Source organism: Cynocephalus volans, chromosome 11 (genome assembly GCF_027409185.1).
Source record: "Cynocephalus volans isolate mCynVol1 chromosome 11, mCynVol1.pri, whole genome shotgun sequence".
Taxonomy (NCBI): domain Eukaryota; kingdom Metazoa; phylum Chordata; class Mammalia; order Dermoptera; family Cynocephalidae; genus Cynocephalus; species Cynocephalus volans.
In genome coordinates, this window is record NC_084470.1 from 61,446,931 (window position 1) to 61,466,758 (window position 19,828).

Below are 19,828 nucleotides of genomic sequence, written 5' to 3' on the forward strand. Positions count from 1 at the left end.
ACAGACTCATCTGGCAGTCAAGGGAGGGATTTCCTCCAGGATGCTGTGGGCAATGGGGCTGGAGGGGGACTAACCGTGACCCCTGGGAATGGTGGGCTTTTCCATGGCTGGCCTGCCTGGCATCTGGAGGAGCAATTAGTCAGCACAGAGCCAGGCTGAGTGTTTGATACAGAGGGAACCAAGAGGAGGCATGGGACCAAATGTCACCTATGCACATGGCACATATAAAGCCAGAAAGAGCTTGTGAGGCCGGGGGTAGGGAGTGCAGAGGCTGGACAGTTGGAGAAGCCACCTGCTATTGGCCCGGAGAGAAGTCAGGGAAGAAGGTCTTTCTCCAGTCCCCGGAGGAGCTTTGGCCTTGTGGACTGGTTGTGGAACCCAGTGCCCTTGGGCATCCACCCCCCCATTTGCCATTTGGGGCTCACCAGCAGAGGGTGCCAAGGCACAGCCTCAGCCCCAGGGCTCAGTCCAGGCACAAGCTGCCCTCGTGGCCTGAGGCCAATGGGCACTGAACCAGAATAATATGGCAGTTTCTGGGGACCCCAGACTTCAGTAGCTCACAGGGATAAGGTCCTGCGTTAGGCGACGGGCAGACCAGGGACATTTGTTATTTTTAAGTGAACACATTGGCATCCATAGGCTGCCAAGGCTGTGGAAATTTGAGTTAACAATGAAAAAAATGGCAACAGAAAAAGGAAAAAAGAAAATTTCAGGAATGACTTCTTTCCAACCAGCATCTGGGATGCAGAACATACAGAATGCCCCATTAAGTTCGAGTGTCATAAAAGATGTTTTTTGGGTTTTTTTATAAATATATCACAATATTTGGGAAATACACTAAATTTTTTTGTTGTTTATCTGACATTCAAATTTAACTGGGCATCCTATAGTTTCATCTGCTAATTTTGACAACCCTATTGGGGTGATCTCTCTTCCAGCTCCCTGGCCCCAAATAATTCAGGCCTTGGTGCAGACCTCCAGAGCTGTTTTTTCTGGGCCTTCCTGCCAAACTGGATGGGGAACATTTGCCCACCCTCCCTAGGCCCTGGACAAGCCAAGATGGGGCTCTAATCCCCTTGCACCCCAAAAGCAACCCTTCTTCCCATAGCTTAGGGTCATTTTCCTTAAAATCCAGAAAAAAAAAATAGGAGTAATGAATGAACATGGTTGACAGCTAAAAATGTACAAAGGGTATTTGGTAAAGAATCTGACTCTATCCCTGCCACCTATCTAGGGGGAAGAGTCAGGGGTCTGGGGGTCAGGGGAGGGGTGCAAGAAAGGGGCAAAGAATTCCCGAGGACCAGTCCTCGCATCTGCCCACCACACCTTTCACCTTCCCCTGCCTCCTCTCTTCCCTGTCCTGCACTTGTGCGAGCAGCCTTCTTGTTTTTTGTCATGTTTGCTCAGCATTTCCAACCCTCAGTCCATGACCCCCAACCCCATATTATATGACCCCCCCCTGCAGTGTTTTGGACAATGAATCTTGGACTTTACTCCCCAACTCTCAATCCTTACCATATGCTACTAAGACCAGGCCCCTCCAGCTCCCCCCACCCCAAGACACCCTCCCACTCCTGAGTGGCCTGGGTTTATGTCTCTGGATCTTCTCTTTTCCAATAACACGATCTGTGTCCCATGAAGCCCTGACATCTCTGCCTGGGAAAAGGATAGGGGTGCAGGGGTCCCTCCTGGGTCTTCTTATGTTAGACTTGAAGTCCTCAAAGCAGAGCCCCACCCCTTTTGGGGACTAAGGACCAGAGATGCCCAGCATTTGGGATTCTCTCTCACCCCAGGGAGCCACACATCTTGGTGAATTGACTGTCCATGACTGTAATACCAGGTTGCTTTGCTATGGTAGACAGAGTTTACTATGGGGCACCGTGGCTTTGTTCAAAGACCTTTCCAGCCCCACTGCCATCCTTTCACCTGTCTCTGGCATTGGTCCTGTGAAAACTACAGGGTTGCTCTCAGCCTGTCTTCTCTTACTCAACCATGATTCCCTGGCTTGGGTGAGCCTGGTTCAGGCCCCTCTGCTTTCTGCTCCCCGAGTCCTGGCATGGGGTTGGGGGGAGGAAGGGAGCAGTCATGTCACAAGGGCAGCTCCGATGCAGGAGGCCTTCCCATATTTAATCCCTGTTCAGGAGTAGACTCTTAAGATAGAACATCGAAATCCAAGAGGAAGCTGATGATGTGTTGGGCAAAGGTGCTGGGGACAAAAAATGAAGCTGAGGGGATGACATGGAGCTGGGAATAAGAGTCAAGCTCTTCCACACCCCAGAGTCTTGTGGGTGATCATCGCTCAGAGCCGCATTCGGGCCTCCCTCCACCGCCCTACCCCACCCTGGCTGCTCTTGCCTCCTCTCCTGGTGTGGGGGTTCATGAGAGAGAGAGGGGACAGGAGGAATCATTGAGGGTCTCAAAACACTCTGAAAATGTGACCCACCCAAAATTCCAGCAGAAAGAGGAAAGGAGCCCACCACTCCTACCTCCTCAGGCCAGTGGGGGGTTAAGCACCAAGAGATGGGACATTCTCAGCCTGGGGCAGAGAGGCTAGATCTGCGGAAAGCAGTGCAAGGAGAAAAGGTGGGGGAAGGGAGGGGAGAGGAACAGGGAAGAGGCTGGGGTGGGGGAAGACGTGGGAGGAAGAAGAGGAAAGTAAAACATGGAAGCTTTAAACCCTGAGAGCTCTTGCCAAGATGTCAGGGTTTTTCGTTTTTTTTTTTAAAGAAAAATTACTTAATTCTTACCGCAATAACAGTACGTGCTCCCTATAAACGGTTTAAGCCTTGCAGAAGAGTATGAAAAGAAAATAAAAGTATTACTTCAAGTTTCATCATTCGAATATAACCGTCATTAACATTTCTGGTACAGCACCCTAGACATATTTCTATGCATTTTTACAAATAGGAAAAGAGATAGAAATACTTTCATAAAAATGGGACCATACCATATGTCTATTTTTTTTTTAGTGAAGATTTAATTTTACTTGCCTCTAATTGAAGAAAATGAATCTGAAGTAAAACTGAAGAAAGTCTTGACTTCACATGCATTTCTTCACCACAAAAGATATTTTTCCTCTGAAAGATTTCTCTAAGTTTAAGAAAAGAGCTGCAGTGACATTTAGAGGGTAAACAGTCCTTCAGTCTCAGGGGATCTGAGGAGAGTTTGACCTGTTGTCAACCTTCTTGCAAAGTGAATAGGGAAAGCGGAGGCTCCACTGATCCAAGCAGGTCCCAGGACCCAACACGTGATGCTCCTGGTCCTGACTGTGGACTGTACAGCCTGTCATTTACACATGGCAGCAGCGCTATTCAACCATGGGAGCAGGGCAGGCCGGGGATGTAAGCTCACCTGTTGAGTGAGGGGACTTGGAAGCTACCTACTCTGCCATTTTCATGTATGTCACTCTTCTGAGTTTTTCTAGACACTTTATAGTTTTAGCGTTTACATTTAGGTCTTTGGTCCTTCTCGAATTAATTTTTGTGTGTGGTGTGAGATTGTGGTCAATGTTAATTTCTACCTATATGAATATTCAGTTGTTCCAGCATCATTTGTTGAAAAGGCTCTCTCTTTTTTTTTTTTTTCCTTTTAAAAGATGACCAGTAAGGGGATCTCAACCCTTGGCTTGGTGTTGTCAGCACCACGCTCAGCCAGTGAGTTAACCGGTCATCCCTATATTGGATCCGAACCCGCGGCCTTGGTGTTATCAGCACCGCACCCTCCCAAGTGAGCCACAGGCTGGCCTGGCCTGTGATGTGAGAAAAGGTTCTCTTTTACTGCATTGAATTATATCACCAATTTTGCCTTAAATCAGTTGACCGTAAATGGGTGGTTCTATTTCTGGATTCTGTTGTGTCACATTGATCTACTTTTTTTTATCCTAACGAACACCACACTGTCTTAATTATTATAACTTTATATTCTTGAGATCAGTGATGGCAAGCCCTCCACCTTTATGCTTTTTCTTTTTTCAAGATTGTCTTGGTTGTTTTAGGTCCCTTGCATTTCAATACAAATTTTAGAATCAGTCTTTCAAGTTTTACAAAAAACCAATCTGCTGGAATTTTATTTGGGATTGCACTGAATATATAAATTAATTTGAGGAAAATTACAATCTTAACAATATTGTCATGCAGTTAATGAATTTGGCATATCTTTCATTTATTTCAGCCTTTTTAATTTCTCTCAACAATCTTTTGTAGTTTTCAGTATAGGAGTCTTATAGTTATTATGTTAAATTTATTCTTAGGCATCTGGTTTTTTGATGCTATTGGACATGATTTTTAAAGTATCATTTCTTTTTCCAGTTTTTTGTTGCTAGTGTATAAAAATACAATTGATTTTTAAAATTGTGATAAATTATACATAATATAAAATTTACCATTTGAACAATTCTTCATCACCTCACAGTTATCTTTATTTATTTATTTATTTATTTTTTGGTGTGTGGTGAGAACATTTAAGATCTCTCTGGGCAATTTTCAAGTATACAATATATTATTATAAACTATAGTTACCATGCTGTACAATAGATCTCCAGAACTTATTCATTTTTTTAAAAAAATTAATTTATTTTTATTGCATCATAATTGATTATACATATTTTTGGGATTTAATATTGACATATGTTGATCAAATCAATATTACTAGTATGTGTATTATTACAAACTCTGCTTATTCTTTATGCCCCCTGTCCAATCTCTCCCTATCGCCTCTCCCTCCCCACTCCCACCACTGATAACCCTGGATTTCTTCTCTACCTCTGAAATAGTAATGGTTACTCTGTTGATTTGTTGCCTAGATGATCTGTCCAATGCTGAGAGGTGTGTTCAGGTCCCCCAATATTATCATAGAGCAGATGCTTCTTCTGTCACTCTGGAATGGGCTTTGTGGAGAGAGACATCCTCTTCTTTTCTGCTGGTGACTCTCCTTGTGTCAATGCACTCCAGTGGCTGGTGAACCATCTGCGTGGTGATTGTGATGTCAAAACACTTTTTCGGCAGCCGTGGTTACTATGGTGGCTGTGCTGGGCCACCCACACGGAAGAGATGATTTTGGAATGTTCCTTGGCACTGGGGGTGTGCCTGGTTGTGGGTGGGGTTTCCGGTCCCTGGCTGGATGCCCCGGGCCCCAGGTGGGGCCCTAGGCAGGGCCCTGAGTTGCTGGTGGTGTGCCTGGGCCAGAACTAATTTTTTGTCCTTTGCTTACTTCTAACATGGGGGAACTTCCTGTGGGAACCAGTTCTTGAGCTGTGTGATTAAGTTAAATTTCTGCTTTGCTGCTGGTTCCCTAGGGAAGGCTTTTTGTGCAGCTCAGGTTTTAATGGTTGACCTTATAGGTACTTCCAGCTCTTCAGAGACTTGGTGCACCCAGGTTGTGTAGAAATTCTGATCTGGGCCTGAGTCTTCATCAAATTGCACCCCATGCAATTCTATATTCCTGAGCAGTCTCCTCTGAGTGGTCCTGCGCGGCCTCTGAATGGCTCCTTTTTTCAGCTGTTCTGGCTCCTCGCTCCTGTGTGGATCCACGGGAACCCTATTAGTGGTCCTGCTGTTCTGGGGGCCACCAAGGTCCTGTTCTCCCCTGCCACCTCCAAGTAACCCCATGTGAAGGGCACAGCTGTGGCTTCTACCGGTTCCTGCTTCCTGCACTCAGCAGTTCCAGTCTTAAAGAGGCTGTGGCCTGAAATTCTCTGAGCAGTTTTTTCTTACTCTCATCACGGCTTCTCTCGCCTTCACGAACTCCATAGGTCTCTCCTCCTCTTCCCCGAGCTCTCGCGGCCCCAGCTTGGCTGTTGTTAACATTTTTATAGTTCTAAATTGGTTGATTTGTGGGAGAGAGTGACACTGGGGACCATCTATTCCATCTTCTTGACCAGAACTGGATCAGAACTTATTCATTCTGTCTAACTAAAACTTTGTGCCCTTTGACCAACATCTGTCCATTCCTGCCCCCTACCCCAAGGCTCTGGCAATCATCATTCTACTCTCTGCTTCTACAAGTTTTGACTTTTTAAGATCCCACATATAAATGAGATCATGCAGTATGTATCTTTCTCTGCCTGGCTTATTTCGCATGTTGTAGCAAATGATAGGATATCTTTCCATTTTAGGTTGAATAATATTCCATTTTGTATACACACACACACACACACACACACACACACACACACACACACACACACACACACGTATATATACGACATTTAAGAAATCCACTCATCTGTTGATGGACACCTAGGTTGTTTTCGTATCTTGGCTATTGTGAATAATGTTGCCAGGAACATGGGGGTGCATATCACTCTTCAGTGTACTGATTTCATTTCCTTTGGATATGTACTGAGAAATGGATTTGCTGGATCATATTATGAGGGGTCTTCGAAAAGTTCATGGAAAGATTCCTATTATGTTTTAATTCTATTTTTCCATGATCTTTTTGAAGGAGTCTCGTTTATGGTAGTTCTATTTTTAATTTTTTCAGGAACGTCCGTACTGTTTTTCATAGGGGCTGTACCAATTTATATTTCCACAAACAGTGTTTAAAGAATCTCTTTTCTCACATCTTCATCAATATGTAACTTTTGTCTTTTTGATAATAGCCATTCTGACAGGTGTGAGGTAATATCTCACTGTGGTTTTCATTAGCATTCCCTTGATAATTAGTAACGTTGAGCACATTTTCATATACCTGTGGGCCATTTGTATGTATTCATTTGAGAAATGTTCTCTGCCCACCTTATAATTGGGTTATTTGCTATTATGTTGTTTGGGTTCCTTATATATTATGAATATTAGCCCTTTTTCAGATGTATGGTTTGCACATTCCATAGGTGGTCTCTTCATCTTGTTGATTGTTTGCTTTACTGTGCAGTAGCTTTTGAGTTTGTTGCCATCCCATTTGTTTATTTTTGCTCTTGTTGCCTGTGCTTTTGATGTCATATTAAAAAAAATTCTACCAGTGCCAGGAAGATTGTCACCTATGTTTTCTTCTAATAGTTTTACATTTCAGGTCTTACATTTAAGTCTGTAATCCATTCTGAATTGATTTTTGTATATGATGTGAGATAAGGATCCAGTTTCATTCTTCTGCATGTGAATATCCAGTCTTCTCAACACCATTTATTGAAGAGACTGTCTTTTCCCCATTTTGTGCAACTTTGTTGAAGATAGATTTACTATAAATATGTGGATTTATTCTTCACTTTAGAAGGAATATCTCGACATGCTCCATCCACACCATTGGACCCCTAGAAATTAACTGAGGTAGAAGACACCTTTAGTTGGATTTATTTCCTGTCCTCTGACACGCAAACATCTTACCAATAAGTCCGGAGTAGTTGCTACTTCATGCTCACTAGGTCCAATCAGCATAATGTCATCATCATCAGTGTAATAGACCAGCGTAATGTCTTGTGGAAGGGAAAGGCAATCAAGTTCCCTACAAAGTAAGTTGTGACATAAGGCTGGAGAGTTGATGTATTCCTGAGGTAGGACAGTGAAGGTGTATTGCTGGCCTTGCCAGCTGAAAGCAAACTGCTTCTGGTGGGCCTTATGGACAGCGATGGAGGTTATGCGTGGGCTCAGCAACATGGACGTCCACTCACCAAGACCAACTTGGCTATGGCCATAACTGAGTGCCCAACAGACCAACACTGAGCAGCAGAGACCAACACTGAGCCCCTGATATGGCACCATTCCTCGGGGGGATCAGCCAGTTACCTGGTGGCAGGTTGATTACATTGGAATGCTCCCATCATGGAAGCGACAGTGCTTTGTTCTTACTGGAATAGGTGCTTACTCTGGATATGGATTTGCCTTCCTGGCATGAAAAGCTTCTGCCAAAACTTCCATCTGTGGACTCATGGAATGCCTTATTCACCACCTTGGTATTCCACACAGTGTTGCTTCTGACCAAGGAACTCACTTAACAGCCAAAGAAGTGTAGCAATGGGCTCGTGCTCATGGAATTCACTGGTCTTACCATGTTCCCCATCATCCTGAAGCAGCTGATCTGATAGAACAGTGGAATCACCTTTTGAAGTCACAATTATAGCACCAGCTAGGTGACAATACCCTGCAGGGCTGAGGCAAGGTTCTCCAGAAGGCTGTATATGTTCTAAACCAATGCACAATATATGGTACCGTTTCTCCCATAGCTAGGATTCACAGATCCAGGAATCAAGGGGTGGAAACGGAAGTGGCACCACTCACCATTATCCTTAGTGACTCACTGGCAAAATTTTTGCTTCCTATCCCTGTGACTTTATGCTTTGCTGGTCTAGAGGTCTTGGTTCCAGAGGGAGGAATGCTTACATCAGGAGACACAAAATGATCCCATTAAACTGGAAGTTAAGGCTGCTACCCTGCCACTTTGGGCTCTTCATGACTCTGAGTCAACAGGCTAAGAACAGAGTTACTGTGTTGGCTGGGGTGATTGACCCAGACTACCTAGGGGAAGTTGGACTACTACTTCACAATGGAGGTAAGGAAGATTATATCTAGAATACAGAAGATCCTTTAAGGCATTTCTTAGTACTACCATGCCCTGTGATTAAGGTCAATGGAAAGTTACAACAACCCAATCCAGGCAAGACTAAAAATGGTCCAGACTCTTCAGGGATAAAGGTTTGTGTCCCTCTGCTGGGTAAAGAACCATGACCAGATGAGGTGTTCACTGAAGGCAAAGGGAGTACAGAACAGGTAGTAGAAGAAGATAATTCTAAATACCAGCTTCTGCTATGTGACCAGTTACAGAAATGAGGATTGTAATTGTCTTTCTTATTGTGTTAATAATATGTCTCTATGTATATATAGTGCACATATATTAAGCAATTATCTTTGTTTTTGTTTCTCTTATTCTTTATCATGTACCATGAGACTTATTGACTTTGTATCAGTATTTAAATATTGTTAACATTACATCATAGTATTAGCATTTAAGTTATGGGATATCAGGAGAAGAGTAAATATCATCTAAGTACTTTACCTCCTCTTTTGGGAAAGGGATTAATGAGATTTTGGTTGTATGCAGAATAGTTGCATCACGTTAGGTGGAACTATTATGTTATTGTCCCATTTGAAGATTAAGTATAATTTTTTTTTGGCCAGGAGAATCTGACTTTTATTTCTTAAATACAATAAAGAAAGGGGGGAATTTTCCCTTGGAGAGGAAGGATCATAGAGCAAAGACCTAGGAATCATTAGCAAAGGCCTGGTGGGAGTTAGGGAAGTGCTAGGGGCCTGTAGTTAGGGTCTTTCTGCAGTTGTTTTTGTATATCAGACTGGAGCTGCTTCCTGTAGCTCTCCTGAGCCTCTGGTGCCTCCAGGTCCTGGCTCAGGCTCTCCAGGCTCATCAGGGGCCGAGCTCTGGCTACTAAGGTGAGCTGCACAGCTCATGGCCACTGAGAGAAGCTGCTGGGGGCCCTCACCTTGCATGCTCTTGCGTCTCTTGGCAGGCATACCACTAAGGTAGGTGTTGCTCAGAGGGGGCTGCGTTTTCACCTTCCACTGGCTCTTGAATATCCTGCGGCATAATAGGGACCCTTTCTGGGGGAGCTGCAGCTGCCTAAGGTTCTGTCTCAGCTGAAGCTTCACCTTATTCATCTCAGGAGCTCCCCTCAGGAGCAGGAGGTGGACCTCAGGATATGGCCTCGTGAGACCTATGACAAATTCGGCAATTGATGACAGCAGCAAGCTCTATCTGCTGTCCCCCATGCAGTGCAGGTTCAGGGTCAGGCATTCAAAAGGCCCTTGTTACACAACTCCAGCAATCAGGCTCCAAATCCACTGTCTGTGCAGTGCAGCATGTGAGCCTCAATGCTATTAAATTGCTCTTGGAGAAATTCCACATTGGTCCAGATGATGTCCACACCTGGCTGAACCTGCACCATAGAAATATTCTCCCCCATGTGTTCTTTTAGCTCTGTGATCAATGTGTGGGTTGCCATCCAGATGTTACCAGGTGTGGGCTCCAGGCCACCCAGGTAGTGCTGGTGGAAGAAGGATTGCAGCTGGGGAAGAAGCCGCTGCAGTGGATGGAAATGCCAATGGAGAAGCATCACCACGCCCACCATGGAGAAGTTCTGGCACAGGAGATAGAATGGGGCCCCAAGGAATCTGAGGGCTCTATCAGCCCTAGGCTCAAAGGTGTTGCTGGATCCACTGAGGTATTGTATAAAGGGAGTGATACTTTCGCTCCTGCCAGCCCAAGCCCACACGGATCCCAGCAGGGAACTCAGCACACCCTGCATCACTGAGGTAAAATACTCTTTTGACAGGTTCTCAGGACCCAGGCCTCTGGGATTCCCTGTACCACTGGAAGGGGACCCTGGTGGGGGCATGGCCTCCTGCTCTGGGACAGGGAGTGGGAGTAGAGGTTTTGGAGGGAGTGGAGGAGCCATCTGTGTTGTCTGCAAGAAGTCAATCATGCCCTGGAGAAAGGCAGGCACACCAGGCATTGCCATGGTGATAGTGGGAGAAGCCATGCCAGGCCCTCCAGCTCCCGGCCCTGCAGTTCCCAACAGGTTACCCAAGAGCTGAGAGAACTGAAGATCGGCTGTGGGGGGCTAAAGGGGTGGAGGCTGGGCAGGCCCTCCGGGGGCAGGGCCAGCTTTAGTAGCTGTGTTGGTGGTGCCAGCACTGGATGAAGCAGTGGCAGGAGCTGGAGGTAGAGCCATTCCTAGTGTCCCCTGAGCCACAAGGACAGACTGCATAAGAAGCTGCCCCACAAGGCTGCTCACCATCTGCGCCAATGAAGCAGTGGTACCCAACCCAGCACCCTGTAGAACCTCAGAGGATGAGGGCCCCCTAAGATGGGAAGGCTGAGACTGTAGAGGGGTGGGACAAGCAATCACCACGTGGGTTGGAGCTGTCAGGAAGCCTAACACTTGCTGTCCCAGAGTCCGGCCATGACCAGGAGAGCACTCAGAACACCACCAGGTTGTGTGCCAGAATCTTGAATGTTCATATACATCATGACCACGTGTTCCACGCTTTGGTGGGAAATCTGGATGACCCTTGGGTGGCTGGTGGCTGGAGGTGGAGCTGGCCCCAGGAGTGGAACCTCCTCAGTTGAGCACTCAACAGTGTAGAAGATGGTGCGAGGGGTGAGGCCTAACCAGGACCAGGAGGAGGTGCCTCCACATTGGGAGTTCGGGTGGGAGGAATGGCCAAGTCCCATTACCCATCATGGTCACATTGGTCCCCACATTGATCTGGATGGGAATGGCTGCCGGCTGGAGCATCATAGAGGTGGTGTAGTGAGACATGGGCCAGACCACATGCAGGTGTTGTGGGGGCACACAGGCCAGGCTACAGCACAGGTTAGCACCACAGAGGTGCTGCCCAGCAGTCTCAGGCTCTCCCCCACCAAGTTGATCAACCTCAGGTCCTCCTCCTGGCCCTAGTGATTGTTGTTGTAGCCTGTGGTTCAGCCACACCCAGAACCTCATAGTAGCCCTGCAGGAAGGGCTGGAGGTGGCTCTCCAGCCATTGCAGCTCCTGGAGTACCTCAACGTATTCTGCAGGTGAAGGATGGTTGGGCGCATTTGTCTCTGGGATGGGTGTTAGCCCCACTGGGGCTGGGCCAGAAGGGGTGAGCTCTGGGCTGGGGCATGTTCCTCCGCTTCTTCCTCCATGGGCTCCTGAGGAAGTGCTTCACTTTTCACTGGTTCTGATGTTTGAGAGCTCAAGGCTACTGGCTCCAGGGCCACAGTCAGCATCTGTGGGGGTAGCTGACTGTGCTGTGCTTGGGGACCCCCATCTCCATCAAGGATAGTAAAGTTTGTATATTCTTGATCATGTGCTGAGCCATCACCAGCCATATGCAGGGCTCAGTAGGAAGACTGAAGGTTCCAACCATGACATAGCTGTTGGCATTCTGGTCATGAACAGAAGCCCCAGGCCCCTGAGTATCTGGTGGGTGTGCTCCCCCCATGGGTAGCTGAGGAAGACCCTGTCCCACAATGTTATAGGGCTCACTCAACTCCTGGCTGAGGCTCCCCCAAATTTGGTACTGGCCCTCCAAGTCCAGCTGCCTGCCTCCAAACAAAAATAAACAACCCAAAAGTCAAATGTTGATGAAAATGGAAGTCAGCTTTTATTCAGGAATACTAATGACCTGAGGAGAGATGTTAGGCTAATCCATCTCTCTGGTAAACCCAAAAGACAATGGCCAGACTAAATCTATCTCAAAGACTCAGGTTTACTGAGGGGTTTTTAAAGAAGGGGATGAGGGAATAGAATGTGGGAAATGAAAAGCAGGAGACAGGAGGGAAGAGCATGTGAGCAGTGACGGCTTCAGGCAAAGTCTGAGGTGCAGAATCTTGCCAAGACTCCGTCTGGTTTCTGCTCTTATCTTTGCTGTTATCTCAGGATCTGGGTAGTACATGCAAGTCTGCAGCTTCAGGATGACTAGAAAGAAACTTTACATTCATGTAAATAATGCCATCTTGCCTCATAGCCAAGGTTCAAAATATCAAATAACCATGGGGAAAGAGGGAACTCAGAGAAATGAATGTCAAGAACAAAAACAATTTTTTAAAAATTTGCCTACAGCCTGTGCAGTTTTAGGTCCCAACATATCTTCAGTCCTGCTAACTCCAACAAGAAGATACCCTAGAAAGGAACTGAATCTGAGGAGGGGTCGTTCCACCAGATGAATAACGTTTCCCCCAACATTGTATTACTGGATCTTGTTATCATTTTGCAGATCTCACCCCGGTAGATGAGCCATTGTTTCTCGGAAGGGATGCTCACAGTGGCAACAATTTGCTCCTTAAACCCCTTTGCACTCATCTGAGCTCCCATGATAACAGTCTGAGTCTGAGAGTTCAGGGTCTTCACCAACACCTCCAGGTTGTCAGGCTCCTCCATAGCAGTACTGGTATTACCATTGGGCTCCATAGCTGACAGCCCTCGTCACTTGTGGTCTCCCTCAACCTTCTACTGACAGCCACTTCAGTTCCCCAATAGTATTTGGGGATCTCGATGTGGTACTTCCAGTTCCCCCCAGGTCTCTAAGCTTTACTTTTGTGTGGCACAACAAGAAAGTCCATGGCCCCAAATAGTGAGTTCCTCGGGGTCAGACAGGCACTGGCCAGCCTAGAGGGGAGGGAGCCCAGAACCCTGATGAGCCACCACTACAGTCTAAGATTAGGAAGAAGATAAGCATGGGAGGAGCCACCACTGCCATCATCTGGGGGACCATCAAGTATGATTTAAGCAGGTAAGTATGGACACCAAGTTGAGAAGGGGTAGACTTGTAATGGATAATTCCAGGTGTCAACTTGATTAAGGAATATCGAGAAACTTGGTAAAGCTATCTTTTTAGGTGTGTCCATGAGGGTGTTCCCAGAAGAGATTATCATCCACATGCTGAGGGGAAGGGGTGGGAAAGATCCAATCTGCTGGGAGCCCAGACAGAACAAAAATATAGAAAAAATACCAATCTCTCTATATGCTGGAGCTTGGATATGCTCTGCTCTACTATATGTGGACATCAGAGCTCGAGACTCTTCAACTTTGGGTTCCAGGACTTACACCAATGGCACCATTGGCTTCCCTGGTTCTGAGACCTTCAGACTTGGACTGAGCCATGCTACCAGCATCCAGTTTGCAGATGGTCTATTGTGGGACTCCTCTTCACAATGAGCTAATTCCCCTAATCTTCTCTCTTATGTTTATAAACAAGTCCTATTGGTTCTGTCTGTCTGGAGAACCCTGACTAATACAGTTCTCTATTCTGTTCCATTGGTCTGTAAGTCTGTTTTTATTCTAGTACCATGCTGTTTTGATTACCTTTGCTTTGTATAATAGTTTAAAATAAGGTAGTGTGATGCTCAAGATTGCTTTGGCTATTCAGAGTCTTTTGTGGTTCCATACAAATTTTAAGATTGTTTTTTCTATTTCTGTAAAAAAGGCCATTGGAATTTTGATACAGATTGCAATTAATCTGTAGATCATTTTGGGTAGTATTTAACATTTTAACAATATTAATTCTTCTAATCTATGAATGTGGGTCATCTTTCCATTTATTTCTTTTTCTTCAATTTCTTTAACTAATGTTTTGGAGTTCTCAGTGTACAAGTCTTTCACCCCCTTACTTAAATTTATTCCTAAGTATTTTTGTTTTGATGCTACTGTAAATGAGATTGTGTTCTTGATTTCTTTTTTGGATAGTTTGTTGTCAGTATATAGAAATGTTACTGATTTTTCTATGCTGATTTTGTGTCCTGCAAGTTTACTAAATTTATTAACTCTAACAGTTTTTTGGTGGAGTCTTTAGGATTTTCTATATATAAGATCATGTATTATGTGAACAGAGACTATTTTACGTCTCCTTTTGTGATTTGAGTGCATTTTATTTCTTTTTCTTGGCTAATTGCACTAGCTAGGACCTCCAGAACTGTATTGAACAGAAGTGGTGAGAGTGGGCATCCTTTTCTTATTCCTAATCTTAGAGAAAAAGCTTTCAACTTTTACCATTGTGTAGATGTTAGCTGTGCATTTGTCATATATGGCCTTTATTATGTTGAGGCACTTTCCTTCTATACCTAGTTGTATGAGAGTTTTTATCATGAAAGGATGTAAAATTTCATCAAATGCTTTTTTCTGCATCAATTGAGATAATCATATGATTTTTATTCTTCATTCTGTTAATATAGTGTACTACATTTATTGATTTGTGTATGTTAAACCATCTTTGCATCCAAAGGCTAAATTCCACTTGGTCATGGTGTATGATTTTTTTAATGTGCTGTTGATTTCAGTTTGCTAATATTTTGTTGAGGGTTTTTGCATTTATGTTCTTCAGGGATATTTCTTTTCTTGTAGTGTCCTTGTCTGGCTTTGGTATAAGGGTAATTAATGTTGGTCTTGTAAAACAAGTTTGGAAGTGTTCCCTCCTCTTCAATTTTTTGGAAGAGTTTGAGAAGGATTGGCATTAATTCTTCTTTATGTTTTTCGTAGAATTCACTTATGAAGCCATCAGATCATGGGACATCTCTTTGTTGAGAGGTTTCTAATTACTGATTCAATCTTCTTACTCATTATTGGTGTGTTCCAGTTTTCTACTTCTTCATGCTTTAGTGTTGGTGGGTTGTATGTTTCTAGAAATTTATTCATTTCTTCTTGGTTATCCAATTTTTTGGTGTATAATTATTTATAGTAATGTCTTATGATGCTTTGTATTTCTGTGCTGCCAGTTGTAATGTCTCTTTCATTTATAATTTTTTTTACTTGAGTCTTCTTTTTTCTTAGTCTAACTAAACATTTGTCAATTTTCTGTTCTTTTCAAAAGACCAATTCTTAGTTTCATTGATCTTTTCTATTGGTTTTCTAGTCTTTACTTATTTCTTCTCTGACCTTTATTATTTCCTTCCTTCTGCTGACTTTGGGTTTCATTCTTTTTGTAGTTTTCTGAGGCATAAATTTAGTTTACCTGAAATATTTCTTTTTCTAAATGAAGACATTTACCATGATAAACTTCCCTCTTAGAACTGCTTTTGCTGTATCCCATAAATTTCGGTATATTGTGTTTCCATTTGTATTTGTCTCAAAATATTTTTTGATTTCCCTTTTGATTTCTTCTGTGACCCACTGGTTGTTCAGCACTGTGTTGTTTAATTTACACATATTTATGAATTTTCCAGATTTCCTTCTGTTATTGATTTCTATTATCATACCACTTTGGTCAGAAGAGATACTTAATATGATTTACATCTTCTTAAATTTGTTCACATTTGCTTTGTGGCCTGACACAAAGCTCTATCCTGGAGAATGTTCTGTGTGTGCTTGAAAAGAATGTGTATTCTCCCAATAATTATTTGAGAAGATTCTTTTGAATGCTTTGTCAGACAGTTCATAGATCTTTATTTCTTTAGGGTTGCTTAGTAATGCTTAATTTTGTTCCTTTGGTGGTATTTTATTTCCCTGATCTTTGTGATCATGATCTTTGATTCATGATCTTTGTGGCCTTACATTGGTATCCGTGCATTTAAAGAAGTAGGCACATCTTGTAGTCTTTACAGACTAGCTTTGGTATTGAAAGCCCTTTTCCAGTCAGCCCATCCACAGATTTTGGGTAGGCCACCTGGCATGGTACATAAGTGGGTTTGCTACTGGAGTCCTCTGGCAGTGTGGCCTGGTTCCTGGGTCAGCAGGTGGCCAGGCCTGGTTCCTTGGTCTGTGGGGGTGTAGTGGATTGAATTATGTCCCCCCAAACTCCCCAAAGCTTGAACTGTGTTCCCCAAGTTTTATGTATTAGAAGCTTAGCCCCCATTGTGACTGTTAAGAGGGTGGGAAATCCTATTATGGTAATTGAAAGGTGGAGCCTTGAAGAGGTGATTGGATTGTAGGACCATGCTGTGGTAAATGCATTAAAAATGGCGGTCAAGGGTGTGGTTTGAGGGCTTTAAAAGGAAAGTCAGTCTTTCTTGCTCTCTCTGCTTCCACCACCTTGCAATCTGAGACCTCTGTGTCACTGTCACCACCACCAGATGGACTTTGGACTTCCCAGCCTTAGGAACTGTAAGCAATAAATTTCATTTTTCTTTATAATTGCCCAGTTCCACATATTTTGTTATAAGCAACATGAAATGGACTAATACAGGGGGTGAGCCTGGAGCCTGGATCCACTGGGGAAAAACATAAAGCTTGGGTCCGTTGGGTGGGCCTGGGTCCTTATTTCTTTTCTTCTGCTCACTTTAGATTTAATTTGCTCTTCTTTTTTTAGTTTCCTAAGGTGGAAGCTTAGATTATTAATTTTAGCTATTTGGAAAAATATTTTCATTCAGTGCTATAAATTTCCCTCTAAATACTACTTTCACTGCATCCACAAATTTTGATATGTTTTACTTTCATTCTATTTACTTCAAAATGTTTTTGAATTTCTCTTAACATTTCTTCTTTGGCCAGATGTTAATTAGAAGTTTTCTGTTTAATCTCCAAGTACTTTGGGGTTTTCCAGTTATCTCTCTGTTATTGATTTCTATTTTAATTCCATTGTGGTCTGAGAACAGACATATGATTTCTATTCTTTTAAATTTATTGAGGTGTGTTTTATGGCCCAGAATATGATCTATATTGGGGAATGATCCAGGTTTATTGAGAAGAATGTTTATTCTGCTGTTGTTGGATATATATTGATTATATCCAGTTGATATTTGGTGCTATTGAATTCAGCTATGCCTTCACTGATTTTTTGCCTGTTGGTTCTGTCCATTTCTGATAGAGGGGTGTTAAGGCAAATTAAATCTAAAGTGAGCAGAAGAAAAGAAATAAGGACCCAGGCCCACCCAACGGACCCAAGCTTTATGTTTTTCCCCAGTGGATCCAGGCTCCAGGCTCACCCCCTGTATTAGTCCATTTCATGTTGCTTATAACAAAATATGTGGAACTGGGCAATTATAAAGAAAAATGAAATTTATTGCTTACAGTTCCTAAGGCTGGGAAGTCCAAAGTCCATCTGGTGGTGGTGACAGTGACACAGAGGTCTCAGATTGCAAGGTGGTGGAAGCAGAGAGAGCAAGAAAGACTGACTTTCCTTTTAAAGCCCTCAAACCACACCCTTGACCGCCATTTTAATGCATTTACCACAGCATGGTCCTACAATCCAATCACCTCTTCAAGGCTCCACCTTTCAATTACCATAATAGGATTTCCCACCCTCTTAACAGTCACAATGGGGGCTAAGCTTCTAATACATAAAACTTGGGGAACACAGTTCAAGCTTTGGGGAGTTTGGGGGGACATAATTCAATCCACTACACCCCCACAGACCAAGGAACCAGGCCTGGCCACCTGCTGACCCAGGAACCAGGCCACACTGCCAGAGGACTCCAGTAGCAAACCCACTTATGTACCATGCCAGGTGGCCTACCCAAAATCTGTGGATGGGCTGACTGGAAAAGGGCTTTCAATACCAAAGCTAGTCTGTAAAGACTACAAGATGTGCCTACTTCTTTAAATGCACGGATACCAATGTAAGGCCACAAAGATCATGAATCAAAGATCATGATCACAAAGATCAGGGAAATAAAATACCACCAAAAGAAGGAACTTCGGTCAAGATGGCACAATAGATGGTCCCTTGCGTCACTCTCTCCCACAAATCAACTGATTTACAACTATGAAAACATAACATCAAATGCATACAGAACAGGGAGACGTCCAGTGGGGGAGGCAGAAGCTCTGTGGAGACCACATGCCCTGTGGGGCCGCTGTCGCAGGATCCAGCAGGTAGGCTTCACTGCTGGCACCCAGCTCCATTCCCAGCCCAGCCTATTGTGCATGGAGCAGGGTGACATCTGGCAGGGGAGGCAGGAACTCTGCGGGAACCACACCACCACCGCACGATCCAGCAGCCCAGCCCAGTGCATACAGAGCAGAGAGATGCCCAGCAGGGGAGACGGAAGCTCCGTAGAGACCACACACACTGTGGGGGGGTCACCGCCATGCGATCCAGCAGCAGCTAGGCTTCACCACTGCTGCCTGGCTCCATCCCAAGCCCGGCCCAGCACGCACGGAGCAGGGAGACATCCGACAGGGGAAGGGGAAGCTCCACAGAGACCACACACTCTGCAGTGCCTCCGCGCATCCCAGCAGCCTGGCCCAGTGCGTGCAAAACAGGGAGACGTCCAGCAGGGGAGGTGGAAGCTCGGCAGAGATGACACACCCTGCGGTACCACCCTGTGACCCAGCAGCCCGGCCGAGTCCAAGCTGACCAGAGAGGTGGCTCCCCGGAGAGGCCCAAGACCTGAGGCAACCACACACGCAAGGCACTAGTGGCCAACTGAGCAGTCACTGAGGTAGCCATACCAAATTGGCAACCCAGCAACATCTTAGTCAGACAATAGTGTCAAACTTACGGAGTGTGAAACCCCCTGCCACAATGAATAAACATCAAAGAAAAGATACCAGAGATATGAAAAATCAAGAAAGTACACCACCAAAGGGTAATAACTCTCAAGCTCTAGATTCTATAGAACAAGAAGCCCTTGAAATGATCGACAAGGAATTTCGAGTGATAATTCTAAGGAAACTGAATGAGATACAAGAAAACTCAGCTAGACAACATGATGAAACAAGGAAAAGTATACAGGACCTGAAAGAGGAAATGTACAAGGAAATCAATGCCCTGAAAAAAAATGTAGCAGAACTTGCCGAACTGAAGAATTTATTCAGCGAAATAAAAAACACAATGGAGAGTTGAACCAGCAGGCTAGCGGAAGTTGAAGAGAGAACCTCTGAACTTGAAGATGGGCTGTTTGAAATAATACAGGCAGACAAAAAGAAAAAAGAATCAAAGGCATTGAAGAAAATCTGAGAGAGATATCAGACAACCTTAAGTGCTCAAATATCTGAGTCATGGGTATTCCAGAAGGGGAAGAAAATGGAGATTGCATTGAAAACATATTCAACAAAATAGTGGCAGAAAACTTCCCAGGTATAGGAAAAAATCACAGATCTTCAGTTCCAGGAAGCTCAAAGATCTCCAAACGTATTCAACCAAAAAGATCTTCTCCAAGACATGTTATAGTCAAATTGGCAAAACTCAAAGACAAAGAGAGAATCTTAAAAGCTGCAAGAGAGAAGCATCAAATCACCTATAAGGGAGCCCCAATCAGAATAACAGCAGACTTTTCATCATAAACCCTAAAAGCCAGAAAGGAATGGGATGATATATTCAAAATACTAAAAGACAGAGATTGCCAGCCAAGAATACTATACCCTGCAAGGCTATCCTTCCAAAATGAAGGGCAAATAGTATATTTTTCTGACAAACAAAAACTGCGGGAGTTCACCACCACTCCCCTTACAAGAAATTCTCA

The 19,828-nt window shown here is 44.2% G+C and overlaps 1 pseudogene; it reads right to left on the bottom strand.

Moving 5' to 3' along the window:
• Window positions 1-9,189: 9,189 nt before the first annotated feature.
• LOC134390103 (large proline-rich protein BAG6-like) lies at window positions 9,190-12,902 on the bottom strand (annotated as a pseudogene).
• Between the last annotated feature and the right edge of the window lie 6,926 nt (window positions 12,903-19,828).